This window comes from Fundulus heteroclitus, chromosome 14 (assembly GCF_011125445.2).
Source record: "Fundulus heteroclitus isolate FHET01 chromosome 14, MU-UCD_Fhet_4.1, whole genome shotgun sequence".
Lineage (NCBI taxonomy): Eukaryota > Metazoa > Chordata > Actinopteri > Cyprinodontiformes > Fundulidae > Fundulus > Fundulus heteroclitus.
Genome location: NC_046374.1, coordinates 30,909,141 through 30,934,681, shown reverse-complemented (window position 1 = coordinate 30,934,681; position 25,541 = coordinate 30,909,141). Strand labels below are relative to the sequence as shown.

The window sequence follows — 25,541 nt, the reverse complement described above, 5'->3', positions numbered from 1 at the left end:
GCTAATTCTGGAGGCTCTGAACTGAGCAACTTGGTGATCGAGAGTCGCTGGTTTAAAGAGTCTTTTCTCTGGTCTGCGTTGTCTACCACCCTCACCTGCCATCAAATGTGCATTGCACCCAATCTTGATGTTCATCCCTGCAAGTGGTGGGCCCACATACAGGGGGCGGCCTCATGTAACTTGTTTAACCACAGGTGCCAAGGCGCAATCACCAGGCACTCACCGGCAATCCCCCCAACCCTTCCCTGGCCCCAAACCCCTCTGAGAGAGCATCAGGTGTAATTGCTTTCCATAATTGACACCACAGTTTCCCTTTTGTTTTAATTTCTATTCATTGATAACATTGACTATTAAATAATTGACTCACAATCTAGTCAACATAAAATTCTTTATTTGAAGTTAACTTATTTAACATAATAATCTTATTAGGAATCTGTTTTTGGGCACTTCTTTGCTCTTACAGTACAATGTTCTGTTTTTTTTTAAACTGGGATAGAAATAAGTTTTTGTCCAATTCATCAGTTATTCATAAAAATGATCAACCAATACATTGATTATTAAGAGAATTGTGAGTCACAGCCCAACTTACAAGGGAACACCACCAACTCACTGGTTTGGGTCAAAATCTAAATCAAAAAAGTTGAGGCATTTACTAATCGCACCAATTTAGTGGACAGCTGCATCAGGTTCACCAGAGAGGATGCTAAGAACAACATGCTGCTGTTTCTAGACTTTGCCTAAACTCCAGGCTGCTCAACTTTAGGATTGACAAAGACTCCAGTATTGATCTTGAAACAGAGCAAAAGTCTGGTCATCTTCAATATAAGTCTGTTGTGGTTTACAAACCTGTAAATTGTGTAGCCTTCCGATTACAGTGACTGCCTGGATGAACAGCAAACCTTGCAGTAAAAATATTGTTTCCTGCCTAGAAACCTCTTTCAGCTTTTGTGCTTTCTGTTCCCCTTCTACTTCATTATGAAGCATCTGACTGATGAGAGCATCTAGTGTTGAGTCATCTTCACTTAGTAACAGCTTCCACACTGAACAGTGTTACAGTTAGACCTCGGTTATGTGCCATTCAAGCTGAAAATCATCATTTAATAGAATAGTCGTCTTTACATTTAAAGACTTTCCACTTTGTAGATAGACATTGTAATTCAACTCAAATGCTACTTAAAACCAACTGATTCTATAAATGTGGTACCAGTCTGTTTTAATGAGGAACGGGGTCTGTTTCGTCTCAGTAAATAGATTATTATTAGCAAATTTTATGACAGCAGTTTCTGACCATTGCAACTGTCACTGTGAATACAAAAGAAGGGATATTTTAGTTTTTCACCATATCTACTATATTTTAAATAAAACCAAATTGTTTCTGGAAATCATAATTAGACTTAATTTTTAAACTAATAATAATAAAGTTTTTGTTGTATTTTTCCCCCTACAGTGTCTTCGGCACATTGTATCACTCTGACCTGCGGTGTGTTATTGTGACGGTTGAATACAGTGAGTGAAGTTCTCTGTTGTAGCTTATTTTTTAAAGTCCATCAGTGGTTTTCTGATTACTGAGGTTTCTCTGGAGCCCCAATCACACAGATCACCTATAGTTGTGCCTCCAACCGCAACGGCATTAATAAGTCCCACTACATCACCGGCCCCAAATGTTACATCTAGACCCACCACCATGACCCCAGCTGTCAATGCAACATTATTGCCAACCTTTACAACCCTAAATGCAACAGACTTGGCAAAGTCTGTCATAAATACACTGTATTTTTTAATGCAGTTTTGCTGTGATTTAAAGTCTGTCATAAATACACTGTATTTTTTATAAGTATTCTGGCCCAGATTGTAACATTAATTCTCTCGTGTTTCCAGACTATGTTATTGCTCTTAACATGAAGGTCTCTACCACACTTTCCCTGGACAAGGATTCTGATACCATCATTAATCTGGTAGGTAACCTTCTTGACTTCGAACTAAATGAGAAGGACTCAGTTTTTGCCTAACAGGTGTAGCTGATTTTCTTGTAAAATATCTAGTGCAGGGGTTGCCAACATTGTGCCAACAAGCCTGTTCTAGAGAAAACACAATCCACCACCACTTCGAAAACTTCTTCTTGTTTAGTCACATTTATATAGTTTTAAAAATGACAATATCTATTGTGAAGCAAAAAAACGTTATTTATTTTACACAAAGTTAAGGTGACCTCTGACTCTTCAAGTTCAAAGATCAGTACTGGTAACCATTCTTATTACACAGCTTCATGATGCCAGCTGGGAAATAACTTTTGTTTTTTTAGAAGTAGTCATTTGAAATGAAAATCAGTTATAGGACATGTTACCATCATGTGTTTTCACCTTTAGATTAAAAACGAGCTGGTTGACCAAGGGCTGTCGCCAGACATAATTCTTCGGCTCCTTAGCAGCAGTGAAGTGGTCGTCACAACAGCAAGCCCCTAGAGCAGTAACATTGAGAAGAACGGATCTCTACGGGGAAATATATCTCTAGAAAAGAAGTCATGTATGCCTGTTTGTTTTTTGGTATGTTTTTAAAATTCTTTTTGCAGTTTAACTGCAAAACAATGCTGTTTTCTATCATCTGTCAGCCTGTATAGTTTCTAAATAAATCATCAGTGGCTGAAACTGTTTATGTAATCTTCATTTTAATTTCTTTTGTGGTTGGACTATTGCAATTCTTTAAAATCAGGAAGTCCACAAAACGCAGTTTGAAGCCTTCAGCTGATCCAAAATGCTATTTATATAGTCTGTAACATATACTGAATATATAATTCAGGTCTGTAGCCTCAGTCTGTAGACTTCGTATTTTGTTCATTTAACAACAAAATACAGCAACAAACTCAGGAGTACTCAAAGATAAACAACACATCCAAAAACAGAGAATGTTCTGTGGGATGCAAATAGTCCATAATCCAAGTCTTAGTAAATGGACAGGTATGTGTATAAAAGGAGAGAAGATAAGAGTGGAGGGGATGAGCAAAGCTGCAGCAGCCTCCTACCATACCCACAGGATGAGGATGTATAGGGGCAGGTTCTGTTCCAGGTACTAGCTCACCATCAACTGACCCACAGCTGGCTTCACTAGGGGTTAACACTTTAAAGTCTTCTAAAGCCAGGAGAGAGGGCTGGCAAAAAGCAGCAGTCAAATTAAATGTGTAAGTGCTGTCCATAGATTTCTATCACTTTCTACAGTATGTATTTTTGCATTTTAATAATCTCATATTTATTTTGTTCTTTTATGTCAGAGCCTCCACGGGACCCACTAGAACATAGGAACAAGTAAAAGTGAAATACAAGAATATTCGACAAAATGGTAGCCTTTAATTATTATACTTTATTTTAAAAAGCCACTTGTTATGGCAACAGATCCAAATTTCGGTGTCATTCCTTAGACACTGGAAGTAAAGGACGCGTACAAACTGGGAATTCTTGCACCCTCCGCAACAGGTTGCTGTCGTAAAAATGGACATGTATACAACAGACTTCCCTATCTCCTCCGCTTATAAAGCTGCGATCTAATCTTTTTTACATGAAATAAGCCTGCTCTCTCTCCCTAAAGTCTCTAAAAGTACTGTAGAATGGGGCAAGGCTAGGGCAAGGCAAATTTATTTGTATAGCACAATTCAGTACAGAGACAATGCAAAGTGCTTTACATGATTAAAATTAATAAATACTTGGTGACCTGAATCATGACAATACTTCTCATGTAAACTCTTTGGAATTTTTTTATCTGCCTTCTTACCTCCAAGTTGGTGAACGTGATGGAAGGTGATGTGTTTTACCTCATCAGCTGGTAGCTTTTTAATTAATTATTAACTTTAACTAAACTTTAGATTTCAACACTACTAGGGCGACGGTGGCGCAGAGGTTAGGGAGTTCATCCTGCAATTGGCGGGTTGCCGGTTCGACTGTCTCTGTTGTTGTGTCCTTGGGCATGACACTTCACCTGCATTTCTTGCTGGTGAAGAAAAATAATTCACCCATTCACCGTGAATGGGTGAATGACGAAACTATAGTGTAAAGTGCTTTGGAGGTTGTCAAGACTGTACAAGCCATTTTCTAATTTTTTCAATGCCAGCATCGGCCCAGACAGCATGGACAGGGATCATGAATAAGACACCAACACTCATCTACACTTTGGTGGCCCAACTAAACACCACAGTTATAAACCTTAAACAAAGATTTGTACATTTTGAAATGTATCGTACCCTTTACAGTCACCCACAACTAGGGCTGGGCAAGTTAACGCGTTCATTTCGCATTAATTCATTAGACTATTAATGGCGATATTTATTTTATCGCGCATTAACGCATGTTGCTCACATGCTTTCAGTCAGTGTCAGTCAGCACGCGCGCTGACTGTGTCACGGCAGCACTCTCCCGCTCCCCCTCCCCTCTCGTACATGGCTCAGCGGCGCCAGCCAATCAGCACGCAGGCTCAGCCTGGCCCGCCTACTCAGCTCTCACACAAACAGCTGAGAGAGACCGCAGCAGCGGAAAAACATGAACAGGGGAAGTAGCGCTGTTTGGCTTTATTTTAATACCGTAAATGAAATCAAGCTGTATGTTTTGTAAAAAGCCGGTTCATTTCAGTGGAAACACAACAAATTTATCTAAGCACGTGAAAAAACATGAAAACGTCGAGCCACAGAAACGGAGAGAGGAAACGAAACTTCTGTCATTGCCCCGACAGACCCACAGACGTCTCTGACTGAGGCGTTTCAGTCCTCCAGGGAACATCCAGGTAGATCAGTGGTCATCTTCAGCAGCAGTTCATGTTAACTTTCAAAGTAGATATTATCTATCATATGTTACTGGAGCCCACACAAAAAATGTAATTAAGACCTTGAAAGAACCCAGTACATATATTAAAAAGTGTTATTTAAGATAAGATAACATTAGCTAATCCTTTTTTTATCCCACGAGAGGGAAATTTATAGGATTAAAGCGACAGGCAGGTGCACACAACACAGACAAAATTACATAAGGATTGAAATATATAAGAGGTGGATTAGCGAAAAAACCCTGAACATAACATTATTGTTATTATTATTATTTAATTGTAATAATAAAATAAAACCACAAAACCCAAAAGGTCAACAGTTTCATGATACATCAAGCTTAGGGACTGGCTAATATACAGCAGGTCAAAAAAGGCCATATTTTGGCTGCAGTGCTTGCTGTTCTCTTATGAAGAAAAGATCAACTAGTGCACTAAATTCAATAGATGGGTTGAAAATATCCAGTATAAAATAAATGCTACAAATGTTACAACACTTTTGTTTATATGGCAGCTGAACATTAAAATAAAAGTGCTCTTTACACTACTTTTGAATTCATTCTTGGAGTTTGCGCATACAATGCGATTAATCATGATTAATCGGGCAAATTATGCGATTAATCGCGATTAAAAATTTTAATCGTTGCCCAGCCCTACCCACAACATATAAAGACGCTTTTCCCCCCCTTTTCACTACTAATGTTTACAGGATGGTAACTTAATTCATCACGTGGTGGGGACCAATAAATGTTTTGAGATGATAGAGGGGAACAACTAAACAAGATCTGTTTCATTTGCCAGACCTAATAAATTGTGTTATGATTAATTGTAAAGTTCTTTGGAAATTTAAGATATCCTGGTCAAAATCATGTGTAGAGCTGTGAGTCAAGTCTCTTAAAGTAACACTAAGTTTTTGCCTTGGTTGGTCTTACGCAACCTTATCTGGCAAAGAGAAGTTAAAATGTCACGAAATGCAAAGCTTTTGTTCCAAGGCTGAAAACAGCAGTGCATTCTTTCTTGTTGTGCTGAAAAGGCAAGAAACTCCCCCATCTAGTGTCTTGTTGTGGAAATACAAGTAATTCCTGGAACAAATTACTTTTGATTTTTTACTGTGTTTTCTCCTATTCTGATCGCATTGCTGCAGCTTAACTAATGCTGTGTGCATTGATGACCACACAAAATTATTCCAAATTATGTCTACCGGGCCAAACTCTGGACTACCCAGATGTAAGCCTATTTGACATTAGCAAATTAGGTATGTGATGTTTATGCAAGGTATTGAAATTGGGTAATTTCCAGTACACACGTGGGTATTATATGGAAATGTTTGAGGCCTCTTCCAAGTTTAATTGAACCAACTGGAGTTACCTGAGTTACAAGTGATCTCCAGGCTGTACAGCTGCAAAGAGTACACCTTCAACAGGACTAATACTGCAAATCTGCATAAATGCATGTAATCTAGTTGTCATTTAAAAAATTACAAAGTGTTCCTTCAAAATATGTTGAGTGGACAATAAACCCAGAAGAACATAAATCTGTACATATTTGTGATTTTGAGCCCTCTATAGCGTGTTTTTTTTTACACATCTATTAACTGACAGGTTGATTCATGCATTTAAATTTGAGGTAAAAAAAAAAAAACAACCCTGAGGTAAATAAAGATCACCTTTGATGATATAATACTAAAAGACACACTTTTCTTTGCCAAACTTAGACCTTTAATTTCTTACTTGCAAAAGCGTATATCAAGATAAAGATAAAGTAGCTGCCTTTGACTTTTGTACATCAAGGGAGAAGAATTCTATAGAAATAGTATACATTTTCCAGGTTAGAAAAGTTACAGAAAACAATGCCAGATGACAAAAAAAGCTTTCAAACTACTGTGTTTCTATTTAGAGACAGGACAGAACCTTTAACAAGGCATCAGGGGATCCACAAGTTATTTTACATTAATGATCAAACAGCCAGAGATAAAATAAAGTTATCCACACTATACATACATTTGATCTATATATAAAGCAAGCTCAAGACATGAGTGAACCTTTTTTGGTTTATGCACTTCTACTGATTTACATTTTACATAATTTCTTTTTTGAAATTTCTTTTTACCAATAGCTCCAACCTATAGACCCTACTAAGAACATATGCCCAACAATATTCACATTGGAGAGGAAAAAGTACAGTAAATAAGAATGTCAGGAAAAACCTTGTGCAGGGCTACGTTACATTCTGATGTTTGGTCACCGGGAGGCAGGCGTCACGTTACTCTGGATACTTAAGATTAGGTCAGGTGGCAGCCCGTTGTTAATCAGTTCTTGTTTTAGCTGGAAAATTAAACACAAGGTTTAGTCACGATATAAACAGTGCTACAACAATGCCAGCGTCATGCAGATGCAACAGAGATTCTGTCTTCTTTCACCATGTTGGTGGATCCATTACGAGCCGTTAAACATTATACATTATGTGAACATTAATCAGTGGTCGTTAGCATGTGTCGCACAGTTTCGACAGGAAGCAGCTTGTTTTAGTGTCTTCTGCATTGTCATGCAGCACAACAGATGTGTTCATGAGTTCTGAGACAGAGACACGGCTGCTGTGGATGAATCCAACAACCCAATGAAACAAGAACAGTTTTGGGCAGACAGGCACTGGGGGAAAGATTTAAAAGTCGCACATTTCTCCATACTCCATTTCAGATACAACAATCTTTATTTTCCATTTTATTTTCTCTGATGTTTTTGTTTCTTTAACTATTTTATTTTCCAACCTTGTTAAAATCAACAAACAGCTAATATGACCTAAAAAGGACAGAGAAAGAAAAAAAAAAGAAAAGGTCAAACAAGTTACTAACCAGTTGTATGATGGTTGCATAGTCATCCTCCAGTGACAGTGTTGTCGAGAACTTTGCATTTAAAGCAATAACGTAATCTAGAAAAAGAGGGAAGCAAATTCTTCAAAATAGTTGAGTATACAGGACTACAACTATTTAAAAAAAATGTATATCGTAAAAAGTTCAAAATATTTTGTTACTCATTTCATAAAGTGAAAATCTTGAATGTGTTCATTACATATGGGGAGAACTATTTCCAGCATTTATTTCTCGTAATTTTGATGACTTTGACTTACAGATAATGAAAACCCAAACTTCAGTGTCTAAGAACATTAGAATAAGATAAATAAAAGGATATTTCAAACACCATGTCAAGCTTCAGAAAAGTATATTGATATCTGTGCACATAATACTTGTTGGACCTCCTTTTGCATGAATTATGGCATCAGGGCGGTTTGGTCTGTGGGCAATCAGCCTGTGGTTCTGCTGAGGTGTTCAGGAAGTCCAGGTTGCTTTGATAGCGACCTTCATGTTATCTGCCTTGTTGAGTCTGGTGTCTCTCGTCTTCCTCTTGACAACAGCGCATAGATTATCTGGGGGGAACACCCTGGTAATTGAAGCGTCACGCTCAATGAAGCAGCTTTTGGTACCTTTGGCAGTGTGGACAGGTGCCAAGTCCTGCTGGAAAATTAAATCAGCATCTCCCTAAAGCTTGTTAGCAGAGGGAAGCATGAAGGGCTCTATAATTTCCTGCTAGACAGCTGCATTGACTGTGGACTTCAGAAACCACAGTGGACCAACCCCAGCAGACATCACTGGCTGTGGAAGCTTCACACTGGACTTCTCCGTTCATCCTCTAGACTCTGAAATGCAAACTATACCTTCATCTAATTAAAGAGGACTTTGTACCACTGAGCAGCAGTCCATCTCTCTTACTTCACATCGCAGCAAAGACACTTGCAATGTGTTCTTTGGTTCATGAGAGGCTTAACACGAGGAATGCGACATTTATATCCTGTGTGTAGTATTGGCCTGTGCGTGGTGGCTCTTGATGTGGGGACGCCAGCGTCAGTCCACTCCTTATGAGGCTCCCCAAATCATTTAATAGATTCTTCTAGACAATCCTCTAAAGGCTGCAGTTATCTGTGTTGCTGGTGGACGTTTTCCCAAATGACGTTTTTCTTCCACTCAACTTTTGATCAATATGCCTTAACTTTTTGACAATATTGAAATTAATCTGAGATACTGAATTTTGGGGATTCCTCATCTGTTCGCCATAATCATCAAATCAAGAGATCAAGACTTAAAATAACTCACCCTATATGTAATGAATCTATGTAACGTATGTGTAAAACCTTCTGAAATGAGAGCTAAAAAGACCCTTAACCCCCAGACTGTCCCCGGGCGCTGCACAGTGGCAGCCCACCGCTCCCCAAGGGGATGGGTTAAATGCAGAGTTTAATTTCTCCATTGTGAGATCAATAAAGTGCAATTATTATTATTATTATTATTATTATTATTATTATTATTATTATTATTATTATTATTAATGTTAAAATTTTCTGAGCTGTACTTGTATACACACTTCTACTACTGTAAATGATGCTGCTTGCTAACTGTATTATATGTAACTTATTTTAGTCACACTTACATTGTTCTGGATCAGATGCAGTAGTTATAGGAGGAGGAAGAGTCGTTGTGGCTGTAGTTGGAGTTAGTGTTGGTGGTACAATTGGTGTGACCGTTGATGTGCCAGCTATAGTTGTAGTTGTGGGGAAAGGTGTTGTGGTGGTTGTGAAGAAGGGTGTTGTCATTGCGGTTGTAGTTGTAGGTGGTGCAATTGGTGTGGCCGTTGATGAGCCACTTATAGTTGTAGTTGTGGGGAAGATTGTTGTCGTTACGGCTGTAGTTGTAGGTGGTGCAATTGGTGTGGCCGTTGATGAGCCACCTATAGTTGTAGTTGTGGGGAAAGGTGTTGTAGTTGTGGAGAAGATTGTTGTCGTTACGGCTGTAGTTGTAGGTGGTGCAATTGGTGTGGCCGTTGATGAGCCACCTATAGTTGTAGTTGTGGGGAAGATTGCTGTCGTTTCTGTTGTAGTTGGAGATTGGGTGGTTACTGGTGGTATAATTGGTGTCACTGTTGATGAACCAACTGCAGTTGTTGCTGTGACTGGTGTCGTCGTCATATTTGCTGTTGTTGTTGTTGCAATTTGGGTATTCAGCTTAGGTACCAAGTCTGTAAACAGAGCAAGATGTTAGGTGAAACAGGATTTGCGATATGAATACAGTATAGACCTAAAACTAAAAGAAGAAGACGACATTGTACTCACGATTTCCAACTTTTACAATGACGCATCTAAGACCAGACTGATACACAGATGAAGACAGACTGTGAAAATAATTCAGCATGCGGTAACTTCAGTATTATTAAACTATCACAGAAACTATAGTTTATTTTAGTTTAAATCCTAAAATAACAGTTTTGATAAATACATTTGAAATTAAAACATACATTTGTCATACCCATAATTATGTCTTTTCATGAACATAAATCAAGGTATTATCTGGGGAGTAGTAAGTCACACTTTGTAGAACTCTCAGTATCTACAAGATGATGTTTTAACTCATGCGTGCATTATCTTTAGCTTACGTAATATGCATTAGTAAAGAGAACCTCTGATACGGTGTGATAGATAAACTGACACTGGTCGTTGTGATATGTTTAACAGAGCAGGGGTATCTTACATTATGGACCCATTAAGGAACGGTTTTGAATATGCACTTTAAGTTTCAGTTCCTGCTCGTTTTTTTCCAGAGGTGTGCTACAATCTGTGGGACATAGATGTGACGGTTGGAAACACCCACTGCTACATCAGAGTCCAGCACGTGATTAAAACAGTGAAAACAGACCAAAACACCTTTATGTTTAAAAGCCATAGAATTCATTTTTTTATTTTATTTTTTTCTCCCTAGTGCCCCACTCACCACACACAGATTGAAGAAAAAAAAAAAAGGACGCTGTACACACATTCCCACATAACACTCGCATCCAACACTGACCAGAGGGGGGGTCACCCCAAATCAACTATACGATTGCTGGTGCCCGCCCCCGGCCCCGCCCCCGGACCAGACGCCCCCCGGACCGGGCCCCCCAAAGAGGGGGGGCCAACACGACCCGTACGAGCCACCCAGCCAGAACCCCCCTGACCCCCTAAATACCTAATAAACACCCTCCCTCCCCCACCTTACCTTAGCCACCCCTGCCCCCCACCCCTACTGGGGGGAGCGGAGGCATCAGCCCCAGACCTGGCAAGCCGCTGACTACCCATAGCAGCCCCCCGCCAAGACCCCGGACACAGTGGCCCGCACCTCCTCCAGGCCCCAGACTCCTTGACGCCATCGGAGAACGGGGGTGTGCAAAAGACCCCGATCCTCCCTACGCCCGCTCAGATGTTGTGTTGTTGCATGTTGTTCTCAAGTGTGTTTAAAAACTGGGAGCGCCGAAGAGGGTGCACGGCACAGCCCACCCCCCCTCCGGAAGGAAGCTGGTGCCAGTGCACCCCCTCCAGGCAACTGCCCAGAACCCTCAATGTCAAAGTGCGAGAGGAGGTGAAGGGAGCCGTCCAAGGTGAGGCTCTCACAACATAAGCCCCCCCCCCCCAGATGTCTTCCCCCCACCCCCCCATACCATGGCCTACATGAGTGTGCGTTGTAAAAATATTTGGAGTGAAAGTGTCTAAGATGCATGATCAAATTAGGGAGAGGATCGTCACCAGAAAGTGGCAACCTCCAGTAACGCCCCCTCCCCAAGGACTTACATGTGTGGCGGCGTGATGGAGCAGGAAGAGGGAGGAGTCCGGGGATGGGGAGCAAAGGACTGGGAAGCCATCCCAGGGAGCCAGCTCCCCTACTAACTCCAATAGGCACCCCCGCTCCCCGAAAGCCCCACCCAGAGAAGGGGGCCTTGCCAGCAGCACCACCGTAGCCCGGGGGCCAGGGAGAGGCCGCAGGGCCCACCAGCCAACCACCTACCAGGACCAACACCTCAACCCCCCCAGCCCACCCACCAAGCCTACTGGCTTTACCCCCTCCCCCCCAAAAAAATAAATAAATAAATAACTAAATAAATAAGGGGGGACCCTGGCCAGCCGGCCCGCACGAGCCATCCCAAACCCCACCCCCCAAGCGAAACCCGCACCGGGAGACGACACGGACCAGGACCGGGACAGGGGGCCAGACACAAGCCCACCAGAACGTCCATCCCCCCACTCCACCCCCCCACCCGTGGATTTAATCTATCCCCAACATTTAAACAACTCACCATACATTCGACAGTAGACATCCAGGCTGGGTAGGTCCCCACTCCCCCTCCTTCCCCCTCCCCCCACTAGCAGAGTGCCTATCCAATGAAGGAGAAGGGCATCTGCCCTGAGATGTTAATGACCATGCCCCCTACCAGCTCAACAGGCCCTGAGGCCTCCCAGCGCACCAGAGGCCCCGTGCAGGGGCGGACACCCGGGCGCGCGCCGGCCCACACCAAAAGCAGCACACCCCCCGGAACCGGAACCGGAACCCCCGAGGCCCCGCCGGGGCCCCCACCCGAGGGCGGCGCGCCCCAGGGATAGAATTCATTTTTAACCATGGTGGAAATGTAGACCTACAGGTAGAATGGATTTTAAATTAACTGCACGAATCCCAGTTCCCAAATGGAGGAGAAAGGAAGAAAAACCTATTTAAAGACATAAGTTACGCCATTTTCATAATGTTTATGCTCTAAAAGTAAAATAAAATCTGGAGAGGAACAAATAGGAACATGGTTCATCCTTTAGAATATTTGACTAGTAAGAAATACTCTGTTTTTTGGGCTACATTTCTATCCACTTTTGTGTGACTTAGCCCTGGTTCAGTGGCTGCTGGCCCATAAGGGGCGCTCGGGCTCTGCCCTCCCTAGATGTGAAGGGGAAAAGTCAAAATATATTTAGATTTCAAAAGTAATATTATTGTCAGTTTTTAATCAATAGTATGTCGCTACATGTAATATGAATTATGAACACTTCTACTAATTGACTCTACCAATTGACTCTCATTTAACAGTGCATTTCCACCGACAGAACGTAGCATTTCTCCCGTAGGGCTGTCACTCAATGAGCCCCGCAAGTGTAGCGAAATAACCAATCGTATAATGTTGCTAGGGAAAATGTATAAATATTTGGCCAATCAGCATCGCCAAAATGAATGGCTTTGGGGCTACTGGAATCATAGCCCTCACTGCACAGTAATATAGGAATATAGCAAGCACGCATCAGAGGTCCTAGGTTAAAATCCTGGCCTGTTTTTTTAATTATTTTTTATTGCATGGAGTTTCTTTATACTGGGTTCTTTTCTGATACTTTTGCTTTCACCAGTCCAAAAAAACGTGACCGTTAGGTTAAATGGTTGCTCCTAAATTATATTGAGTTTTTGGGTGCATGGTTGCCCATGTTTCCCTGTGCTGCGCTATACTGAACTGGTGACCTATCCAGGGTGTATTCTCCTCCATTACTGCTGGAGACAGGCCTCAGCCCCTGACACCCACAAGCCTGAAAGGCCAGTCAGTTAGCGACAATAAATGAATGGATGGATGTCTTTATTTGGGTTGCATCGTTTGTGCTTAGGCCTGATTTGCAGGACAGGAACCGCCTTGAAACCACAGCCTACGACTATGTGGAGAAAACAAACTGACCTCGACTGGACGACAAAGCAGATGGGATGGCTTTCTCCATTTTCAAAAGAAGATGGTGTCCATGTCAAGGTGAAGTTTCCCGATCCTTGTGAGCTCCTCACCACATTATGGGGACCGCTGAAGAGGAGCCCGGAGATCCTTCATGAAAACAAGAAATTAAGGTGTTTTTAGACCATGAGTCCAGTGTTTTAGAAACTTTAAACAGAAAACAAACATTTCCCCCCAGCATGCACGACCAAATGCTCTGTCAGCTGCAGCTCTGAACTTGAATAATATATGTATTTCACTTTTCATCTCCTTCAAGAAAGATTTGTTTACAGCTTTTAATGATGCTGATGTATTTATTACACATCAGTTAAATACAGGTGGCCTTCATGTTTAATATATGTTCCTGCTCCAGACCCAAATGATGTTATCAGATTCTGGTAAAGGCCTTGTAATAAACCATTCCTTTGTTTCAGGTGTGTCGAACCAGGGAAATAAAATAAGCATGACAGGCACCACTGAGGACTTAGCTTAGATATCGTTGGTTTATTACATCTGTAGTCAATGTGTGATAAAATTCAAACAACTTTGTCTTTAGTGAAATCTGTGTAAAACTAAAAGCAGCAGCAGTTTGTTGGCCAATTTTTAAAAAAAAACTATCCCAATCTAACCTCGGTCAAATTTGTTTTGTGTCCACCTACGTGGATTGAGTAGCCTCGGCTCTGATGTTGATTACTACTGTCTGATTGACAGTGGTGAGGATCTGGGCCCCCTGCTGCGGAGTCGGGGAAAGGAATCTGGGCAGATAGACGCCTTCAGTGCACGATGGTACAGCAGGATCCACTGGAACAACAAAGGAAAGCAACAAATTGAGCCACGTTGAAATAAATTGGACCACAATTTTTTATCCAATGACTCAGGAGCTGTTTTTTTAAGGCAATAAATTCTTGTTATTTTGTTGATCAAACCTCTGAGCAGTAGTACACATTTAAAATCCTTTATTTACCAGGCTATAAAAATGGAGGACTGGTAAACACACCCGCTAGCTCTTGGAGAACTGACCCAAGTTAACTTTAAAACAGCTCTTTGTGTTTGTGAAACATCATAATCTGAATGCTGGGTTGGACCTTTCAAAACAAACTGGACGGGTATCTTGCTGATGGCTTCGCTGGTGGTCTTCTGCACCAAGGAACCATCTAGTCGTATCAGGTCTATGTTCTGCCTGGGGAAGTCCTCCATCACCAGCTGCACTGCGTACGGACCCTCGTTGCTGCTGTTGGTGGGACTGAATGACAGAGCACAAGTCTGCAAGGGGACAGAAGACATGAACCAGTCAAACTTCATGCTCAGTGCTTGGTAATTTCTTTCTAGAGTGTGCATATCTCCCACCACTTATTGACAGTATTCAGAAAGAATCACTGTCAACAATCTGTCAAAACTAACATGTCTGACAACACAAAGTAGACCAAGGGCCTCAAACTTCAGTAATCGGGGGCCAGGGTCCAGCATCTTCCAGATATGCGTCCTTCAACACTTGAATCAAACAATTACAACTCAAAACACATAAATATGTAATATGAAATACTTCATAGTACTTGACTGCATGCTGAAGGGGTGATTCAAACATTTAGTTTAGCTGTATTGGACCAGGGATATATCCAAAACCTTCCAGGACACAAGGTCCTGAGAATTAAGGCAACACATTACGCCAAGATCAACAGAAATTCAAGAACACATGAGCTACAAATTCACTGATACTGCCTACTTTGGCAGAAGTGAGAAATTTCTAATGCTTTGAGACTCCAACCAGCCGATAACAATGAGCTGATAAAAGTAGGAACAGTGGGAAATCTTCCCAAGAGTGGCTGAGCTACTTTGCTACTCACCCAGGAGATTCTCAAAAAACCGAACAAAAGAACATCTAAAGCTTTGCAGGCATCACCTCAGCTATTCTGCTTTGGTAACTGGACATCTTCCTGCAATTGATGGAGCCACAAATTGTACTTTCTACCAGATAATCCTAAAGGATAACGTCATGACGCATCTCAATGATCCAGGAAGAAAAATATAAACAACATATTGAGTAATTCCTCAGGATGGGTTCTTCTATGTTAAAATGTTTGCTCTCTTCTCCAAGAGACTTCTTCAGACTGTGGAGTTACAGGTACACTCAGCCTTATGAGCAGTACCTTCACATAGTGGGAGAACATCCGCCTATCAGTTTGAGACATTAAGGTCAAGGTCTGCATGGCTCAGAAAAACGAAGGTTTAGAGTGGCCTAGTCAAAGTCAGTGTTTAAATCAGATTTGTAAGCTGTGACACGAGCTTATAAAGGTATATTATGCTCAAACCCCCTCCAGCGTGGCCGAATTGAAACAACCTTGTAAGGACAATGTTGAAGAAATCTGAAAGGGGCTAAAAACTTTTTCAGGACACTGCATGCTTTGTGCAATCCGAGGCATGAATGTGGCACAGAAATAGAGATGACTGAAGGTTGTTTAAAGGAAGGCAAGGTGAACTGCTTTGGGAGCTGTTACTTACAGAGGAGAGGCTGAGAACAGACGGAGGTGTGCAGGGGTTACACTCTGAATCAGATGTGATCCCGTTTCTGCATTTAACCTCATCTCCATCAGGGTCGTACGCCAGCAAGCTGATATTTCTTGGACAGTTTGAAGGAACCCTGGAAAGAATAATTACACAAAAATCCTTTTCCAAAACTGCACCAAGAATCACTCACCTTGATGTGGTCGCTAATTTGCCTAAAAACTGCTCTGCTCCGCTTTTTTTCCTGTGACATTTTAGTCTAATAAGTTTCCTAAAACACATAACTCACACTGATATACCTGGAAGCAATTTCTTAAAGCGGTCTAACCACTACTTCTACTATGACTTTACAAAAGGTCTATGTCACTAGCTCACTCTGGTTGTATAAGTTTTCTGCTTGAATTATTATGCTTTCTTCAGTTATTATATTTTATTTGCGTGCTTTATCTCTTGTTTTTCCTCTATTTGTTAGTAAACAAGGTGCTTCTGTGTATATTTACCACAAGACTAGATGACTGAAAGTATGACATTGCACATGCATGAAATGAGTAAACAAGGAACGGAGTCAAGTGAGTCAGCAACAACCAGCAGAGGTGTGAAAACAAAGAGGTAAAATAACCATAAACCTACAGAACGAGTTGGTCTTCCACCACACTGAGCTGTGACTTTACTGTGAGGCGTTTCAACCACTGAGCTATATTATACACTGGAGTGCTAATCACCGTCTGTTTGAACGAGTCGCTTTGAAGCCACCAGCCGCCATATTGGTACTCCCTATTTCCCCCCAGTAACTAGGGAATATGTGCGCTACAGCATCGAATAACGAGGATTTTCTCATGTTCAGGGGGAGCTTAAGACTATTAAAATGTCAAATGCCATATACTTTTATGTTATGTTATGTTCTAAAACTATCAAGTACTGAGAAAGTCATGTGCTGAAATATTTTGCATTTTATTCATTTAAATATATATGTTTAACATTTATAAATATATAAATAACAATATACAAAAACATATATTTACATATGTGTATACATATATATACATAAATACATATACACATACTTATATATACATATATATATATTTAATATGAATAACATGTAAAATATTTCAGCACCTAATTTCCTAGTAGTTGATAGTGTTAGTACATCCACTGACTGTAGAATTACCTATGAAACGTTTTCACACAGCCAGAGAACTGCTTGTTGTTGCAACCAAATCCTATGGGATTCTGTGAGAGTAGGGAGGAGCAAGATGGCGGCCAGTGACTTCAGTTTTTCGGCAAAATCAGCACTCCAGTGTATTATATAGCTCAGTGGTTTCAACATGCTCTGCTGGTTCTTACAGTAGCTGCGCCGCCACCTTGCTTTCTGACAGTACAGTGCCACCGCCCGCAGGTGGCACAATGTTAACGGCTGCTGATGGCGCAAAGTTCTTTTCAGGCTTATAAAGGACTAACTAAGTACTATCAGTACGAACCCTCGTTGTATTTTGTTGTAAATAAGATTAATATGTTTATTACTTTATGGACAAATTACACGACTAGGCCCCTTCAATTAGTGTTGGGAACTTTCCAGTTAAATCAGGGTCACAAGAACATACACACACACACACACACACACACACTATATATATATATATATATATATATATATATATATATATATATATATATATATATATATATATATATATATAAAATGTGTAACAAGGTGGCACAAAGATGAATAGTCGAATCCTGGTGTGTCTGTGGCAGATGTACCTCAGAGCTGGCAGGATGGTGGTCAGCGGTGACGTGTTGATTTGGTTGCTGTCTGACCGGAAGCTCAACTCAACATCGGTCACGGCTCTCCAGGACACAATGCTGTTTATGATCCCAGTGATCCAGGTTTCACCATCCAACCTGCAGCAGTAGTTGTTGAGAAGCTTTCAGATCCACACTCAGAATGCTGTGAGCATTAATAAGTAATAGTACTACTACTATAGCGCTGCGGTGTTTGAGCCGATGTCAAAAGCCCAACAACAACAACAACAACAACCGACGAGGGTTCAGGGTCTTCATCACTCCTCCTTTACAATTTAACCAACACCAAATATAAAGTTCGCTGCTGATGACATTGACTCACACAAGCTCGAACGGAGCGTTGCCAGGAACCAGCCGAGTCATGATGCCTTCTCTCTGACACCATTCCCCGATGTTTTCGTCCACCACGTTTAGCTCAACGCCCGCCGTCTCATTTCCACAGTTGCCGCTGCAACTCCACGTGTCGTTGTCTGTGCAAGCGACGAAGCTCAGCTTGTACCGCGCAGTCACCTGCAGGTGAACGGCAACAAGATGTCAAGTGATATAAAAATCTGCAGGGTAAACCACGAGGGTTTTCAGGGAAGCTCAGCTTACCAGGAGGGATCCATTATCTATTTCCTTTGGATAATAGGTCATCACGGTGCCATAATAATGAACGGCTTGTGATCCACAGACCAGCAGCAACAGCAGCACAGAGAGCAACATGGTGCACCAGTCAATGCCTGTACACAAGCAGCAGGTTAGAGACAATGAGCATTTATATTGTCACCATCAGTCTCTTATTCTCGGCCTCTCCCTTGCTCGTCATAAAGATCGGCAGGTGTGGTTTTCAATGAAAGAACATGAAATAGCCTTGCCTAATGAACGCTGCTCATTAGAGGTGAAGTATGCCGCAGATCAGGTTGTGTAGATGTTGACGTTCATTACTCTCCAGACTTAATCAAACAGGTCAAAGACAGATGAATTCATTGATTTTGAGGATGATTTATTTTTTTATTTTTTACTATCAGACATTCTCTTAAACTTTATATCCCCCAAAAGGTGTTCATAGTCTTGTTTTCATTGGTCACCTTTTAAAACAGTCAGTGTTTCTTTCTGTGGCCCTCATATCATGTTTGATTGTTCATGCTTTCTGTTTCCTTAAAAGGAGCTTGATAACATTGGCTTGAAATATGCAAACTTCATCCTGAAGCCAATGTATAACCCTCCCCAACTCCTACTCAAAATGCATGGAAACGGCAGTTGTTTTCTTTAAATGTCGACTTCTCCACATAAAGTACGGGGAATGGCAGCCATGTTTACTTTTCTCTGGGGGAAACTTGACAGTCACGCAACCTGGTTGCCAGTTTAAATGATTAGGTCAAATAAAACGTTGCACTGAAAGATACCGAGGAGCCAAATTGTGGATATTACACTTTTTCCAGTGAGATTGGGTTGCTCTGAGCTATGTGTTAAGAACCCCTCACTACAAATCATCATACAGCTGCAACATAGACCACAGTGCGGAGCATCTCAGTAATCTAAGATATCAATTTACAGTTTAAGGTCCGCTCCACAATCCATGGTATGTTACAAGCATTTATTTGAGTAAATTTTGATCAATATAGCTTAGCAAAACCCAGAAATGCATTTTCCCTGAAATTCTTTTAATTGCATCAGACCAATTTCAAACATGATTTTTAAAATCCCGCTAGAAAGGTGGACCTGCTGAAACTAATGTCCATGCACCGTACATTAAATGGCTCCTCTGCATCAACGCAGCGTGGCTCGGAGGCAATCAGCCCGTGACTCCGCTCAGGAATTTATGAAGCCTAGGCTGCTTTGACAGCAATCTTCAATTTGTTAATAATTGATCCAGTTTGGGTTCTCCCAGGTTCTTTGCATGAAAGATGTGGTGTTCCTATATTGTAGACTCATCTGGACTGTTGGTTCTGGAGAATCTAAGATAGGCTTTATTGATCTCACATTGGAGAAATTTACTTGTCACATCGGCTCAATAGTCAATATTCAGAAGTAGGTGCCAAAGTAGGAAAAGGTGCATCAGTTATATACAGTGTATATTCATATATACAGTGGATCAAAAAGAAAATGAGAAAAAAAAAAAAAAAAACAGAGAGGAATAAAAATGCAGGCGAAATCGAAGTAGGCAGATGATGTCATATGTACATTCACTGTGATATGCATATATGTATATACATATGTGCTGACATATATTCACATGGTGATAGCAGCAGAAGTCGCTTCTTTCAGGATTATTGCACGGGTTATAGCACATTGTATTAAATAGATTATTGCACATTACTTATTACAGTTATGGTTACAGTTATAGTGTAGCGTTGTATAATCTGGTGGCAGCAGGGATGAATGACCTGCGGTAGCGCTCCTTTTTACAGACAGGGTGTCTAAGTCTGACACTAAAGGAGCTCCTTTAGTGCTGTCCAGAGGAAGATGAATCTCATCTTTCTCTGGACAGTATCTCCTAGATTAATCATGGTGATACAATTCAAGGTTGAAGGTTACTTCATTGATACCACTAGCTAGATTGGTTATGTTTTTTAAAACATTCACACTAACACCTTAACACAATCAGGACCTTTTGACATAAATATGTATGATGCTCAAAGTGCTCCAGGCCTCGCAAATCAAATCAGGGCACCGAGAAGGAAATCTGCTAAAATCACAAAAACTTAGTGAGGATAGCCATTTCCTCATTCAGTTCGGTAGCAACTGTCGCAACAAAGCTTTTATAACGTCTGGTCCTACATTTAGGGACTAAGAGGGAAGCAGCTGAAGCTCTGTGTGAAGGGGACGACGTTTAAAACCGGAGCAGCTATATGCCGTCCCTGCCTGCTGGAGGGAACTCCTCTCTTTCAGAGCTGTCTGATCAAAGCATGACACCAAGGAAAAGGATAAAACTAAGGCAATAGAAGCATAAAAAGAAAGGCTTGTTATGGTTTAGTCAATATTAACATGGCTTCCTCATGGAATAAAGGCACTGACGTGATGCCTTGCGCACTGAATCACAGTTGGCTTCACGACTTTGTCATCTAAAATAGTCCCAGTAATAGAGACCCTTAATGACCTGTGACTTGAAGAGACTTCATTAAAATAGGGTTTCCTTCTAAAATCAATGATGTTGTTGGTGATGAGATAAAGATAAGACTCCTCACACCATTTAACAAAGTAATCCATCCCTGGAACATGGCTGGTTTTATTTTCTTTGGAGCAGATGAGCAATGACCGAATTGTTAGCAGACTTTAAGACGAATCTGCTGCCAACGCGTTTGTTTCCAGAATAAAGTGACATGGACATCAAAGCAGTTGTCGGTGCATTTGGCAGTGTGAGCCGGTTCCAAGTCCTGCTGGAAAATCAAATCAGCATCTCATAAAGCGTGTTAGCAGAGGGAAGCAAGAAGTGCTCTAATAATTCCTGCTAGATTGCTCTGTTAACTGTGAACTTCAGAAAAACCCAGCGGACCAAAACCAGAAGATGGCATGGCCCCACAAACCATCACCGACTGGAAACCTCACACTGGACCCTGTGCCTCTCCGCTCCTCCATCAGATTCTGGGACCTTGATTTCCAGATGAAATGCAGATTTTACCTTCACCTGAAAAGAGGAATTTGGGCCATGGCAAACAGACTGGTCCCATTCCCATTTTTCTCTGTCTGCCTATTCTAGTAGCCTTGAACTTTACTGTCTTGTAGTCACTGGCTCAGTGGGTTTGTGAAGCATTCATCCGCCTAAATCAGCTACCAAAAGTGCATGTTTATCTGTGACCTGCGCACTAAAGCAGGGTTGAGTGAATACATGCAGCTCTAACAAAGCATCAGGAACTATGAACCACTTGGATTAGTTGTTTCAACTCAGCCGGTTTGATGTCAAAAACACAAAAGCTGTACGAGGTCCCGCCTTTACAAATGGCCCAATTAAGTCTGACATTTACCCAGTTACCTAGCAACACCTTTTAATTTACTCACACGAAGAAACACGCCAAGTGTTTGCTTTTACTTTCTGTTTAATTAAAGATACAATGTTAGGATTTTAAAATGACAAACTGGATTTATGAACAACTGTCATGGAGCAGATTAATTAATTTAAATTTATTAAAACCAATGTTCTTATATGTAGAAACATGGCATAAAAAAAACCCCAAACTGACGGTAAATTTGAGGTCTGGTTTTAAAGATAAAATGAGTTGATAGTGCCAGGTTTTTTCAAAGTAGCCATTCCAGTTTATATAAATGAGGATGAAAATAGGTGCCGAGGAGAAAGAACCAGAGTACAATTAAAAAAATCAAAGAAAAACTGTGAAGCTATTGATTGTAAAACCTGCCCGGACCAGCTAAAGCAGGTCAAACATTATGACGAATGTGGTAACCTGGTGTGAAAAGGGCTCATTTTTCTGCTTCTATGTGATCAACAGCCTCACATTCAGAACAGTAAGGTGACTTATAAGCACAGGAAGTCAATGTTATGCTGTAGCAGAGATTAATCTGAATTATATATATTGATGTGTGGTAACTTCTGGAAAAACAATGTAAAACATCTTATGGGATGAACAAAGTGAATTACCCTGATCCTTCCCTTCATAAATAAATAAATAAATAAATAAATTCTTCATATTTCTTTACACTCACAAAAGAGAGACACTGTGGGTTGTGTTGTCTTGATTTGTGATCGTCAAGGACCAGCAGCGCAGTGAAGGCGACGTAGAGCCATCATTAAGGTAAGTAACTTTAGTGAACCGAACACACGCGGCACTTCAGGTAAGGTTGTAGACCAGATAAACCAACATGTTAACGAGGGTTAACTATGGTTAACTATGATCAATTGAGGATCCAGTGAGGACTGAACTGACACCAGGAACTTAAATATGTTGGTAAATAATCATCTGGATCATAAACAGGTGAGACATAATCAACAGAAATAGATGCACCAATGGGAGGCAACCAGGGTGGGACACTAAAAGGGCATGAAACACGCAAACTAAACACTAACTGAAAGATGCACAATCCAAGGAACAACCAAACAATTTAGGATCGTCACGTGTGCAGCACTCGTCACCATTTTTTAAAAGATACTTTTCTACAAGAGGCCGGCATCAGGCCTCGACAGATACCAAATATCAACGTGACGGCTGCGGCTCAGTGTGAAGAGTAGTCTTCTTGCGATTTGTGACTTGTTGGTTTGGTCCCAGCTTTTTCCCGTCACATGCTGATATGCCCCTGGGCAAGGCACATGACGGCGCGTTAAGAAACGCAGGAAATCAGTGCGCTCAATGCCAATGGAGAAAAAAGGGGAGAGTGGACGGTTCTGACAAAACGTGAGAAAACTGGATAAGCGGGACTCTGTGGTATTTCTAAGCTTTAACATGGGCAAAAATGGATGCATCTCAGGTACATGCCATGATCAACGTATTACTGATTCAGGACAATAAATGTAACCATACAGAGATTAGAAAACATCTAAGCCAATCAGAAGCAGACTGGACAGTCAGCCTGATCTGTTAAAGAATTATTTTTGCTCTTTAACAATGTATTATGGGAAAACCTGCTCAGTTATATAACTTGTTTCACGTATATTATGGCAAGAACTGGTACTTGTTTTTGAGATCACATAAACTAAGAGCAACATATATGCTCGTGCTAACAACATGTGTTATTTTGTTATAACTTGTTTTAACTAGTGGTGGGAACCTATGACAACGTGTTGTGAGAAAGACTGATTCTGTATTCCTTATTTTTTGCTTATATTTGCTGTATTCTGAGTTTGCAATGTTATTTTGCTTCGCACACTGCTGAGATGCTGGGAACGGTTTCTGTTTTGGAAACATGTTTTGGGAAACAGGGCAGCTGTCAAGGGAGAAATGGCCACTCTTGCTCCACATCTGACTCTTTGTTTACAAGTATATAAAGAGGAGACTGCCCTCAGCCCGGTGAGTCTGCCATGGGTTTGTGTGTGGATGCCGGCCACGTGAACGCTAATCTTAACCTGGACTGAGGGCTCCCAGTTCCGCGCCAATGATAAGAGCTGATTCTGAGAATCTGTTGAGCGTCACGCCTGTTTGAAAGCATGTTGCTTTAGGTGCTTGCTACTTTGCATGTGTGAAGAGCTTGCTGTTTTGTTTTGCTGTATTCTGTGGGGAACAATAAATGTGGGCATTATTATTCTAACAGAACAGTGTTTGAGTCCTTATTTGTGTACGTTGCCGATTTCTCCCGATCCTGAAATAAACATTTCATAAAACACGGCCCAAAGGACAAAGCTCTGTGTGGAACACTGTCAATCCAATTAGTGACACTCAAACAACAACAACATACACTATGTTTGATCCAAACACAAAAATACACGAGATCATGAAATCCAGAGAAAGCTGTTTAACACCAATTCCTTGTTCAATCCCTTAACTGTCTGTCAGGATATCATCTATAACGCTTCTCTTTGTAGCAGGAATCTCCTGCTGCCTCCTCTTTTAGAAGCAGTAACCACGTCCATGCCTTGAAATTTCAGGGAACAAATATCATGACTAGCTGTCGCAAAATGTCTGGTAAAAGCAGATCTCTCACCTTTATAACGAACATTACTGTTTTGTTCAGAAATCCTGATTATTAACTCTTTCAGTTTCACATGAGTGTGACCAGGTTCAAAGTTACTAGAACACAGTGCTTTATAAAATCTGTCCATTTAACCAATTTGACTTTGTATGTTATTTTACAATAAGCAGAATAATTATTCAGCAAAAAAAACAACACATTTGCTTTACAATAATACATCAGTCTCCATAATTTGCTTTGCTGGTTTAGTTAGTCTTGACAGCCATGAGTCACACATTTTTCTCTGACATTTGTGATAGAAAAGACACAATTAAATTCCTGGCATGTTTACCCAAACCGCTGAACTGAACTTGTCAAACCAGTCCTGTTAGCATCCTGCCGGCTTTGTTTGCATCCACAGTCTTTAAATCTGGTTTTGCTTTCACTTCCGTGGATGTATTTACCTCTGCTGTTTACTTCAGCCCAGATTGTTTGCTATACCGGGGTTAAAAGCTGCGATGTAGATGACCTTTAATGGACACGATTTAAATTAACAGAACTGAGCTGATCATAATGTCTTACTGTTTTAAAGAATGATTGAAAAAGGTTTTATTTTTTTATTAAAGGGTGAATTAACCAAAGAATGCTGACCTTTTAATCCCCAATAGACTCTTTGTTTCTGGTAACCTCAATCGTGTGCTGTCACTTATGTCCGCTGAGACACTCGATATTTCTGACGATATAACTGACGTCTCTCAAAGATGCTTTTCTTCAGAACTGCGTGGTAGACTTTGTTTATGTGAAGCTACCTGCGGCTGCATGGGACTTTCAGAAGAGAGTATGAGTCTGTTTTACGTGCACAGTGGAAATCACACTGCAAAAAGGGAGCTAAAAGTAAGTAAAATGTTCTTGAAATTAGTGTATTCTTCCTTGATTTGAGCAGGTAAACAAGACTATTTGCCAAAAAAAAATAAGATATTTGCACTTAAAATAAGAACAATTCATTCCCATCATCTTATTTCAAGTGTAGTATATGTAATTATCTTATTTCAAGGGTAAAATATTCATTCTATTGGCAAATAGTCTCATTTACATGTTCAAATCAAGGAAATATACACTAATTTCAAGAACATATTACTTAATTTTAGTCCCCTTTTTGGAGTGTATATAACTGGGGAAAACAGACTATGGCCATATATTATCTGACACATCTACACACACTACAGAAATGTGATATACGTTAAATCCTTGTGCACATTTTCCAGTCTGCTACCATATTTCTTTCAGAGTACGTACAAATGTTATATCATAGGGCCT

At 40.8% G+C, this 25,541-nt stretch overlaps 1 protein-coding gene and 1 long non-coding RNA gene across 2 annotated transcripts in view; one reads left to right on the top strand and one right to left on the bottom strand.

Moving 5' to 3' along the window:
• The window catches only part of LOC105924405, a 749,458-nt gene that overhangs the window by 6,609 nt on the left and 717,308 nt on the right, over positions 1-25,541 (top strand). The gene's annotated exons all lie outside the window — the stretch shown is intronic.
• LOC118565764 lies at positions 6,513-9,357 on the bottom strand. The gene is made up of 3 exons (XR_004932589.1): positions 9,282-9,357; positions 7,652-7,728; positions 6,513-7,124 (listed from the first exon to the last, which is right to left on the bottom strand). It is a non-coding gene; the product is annotated as an uncharacterized LOC118565764 (long non-coding RNA).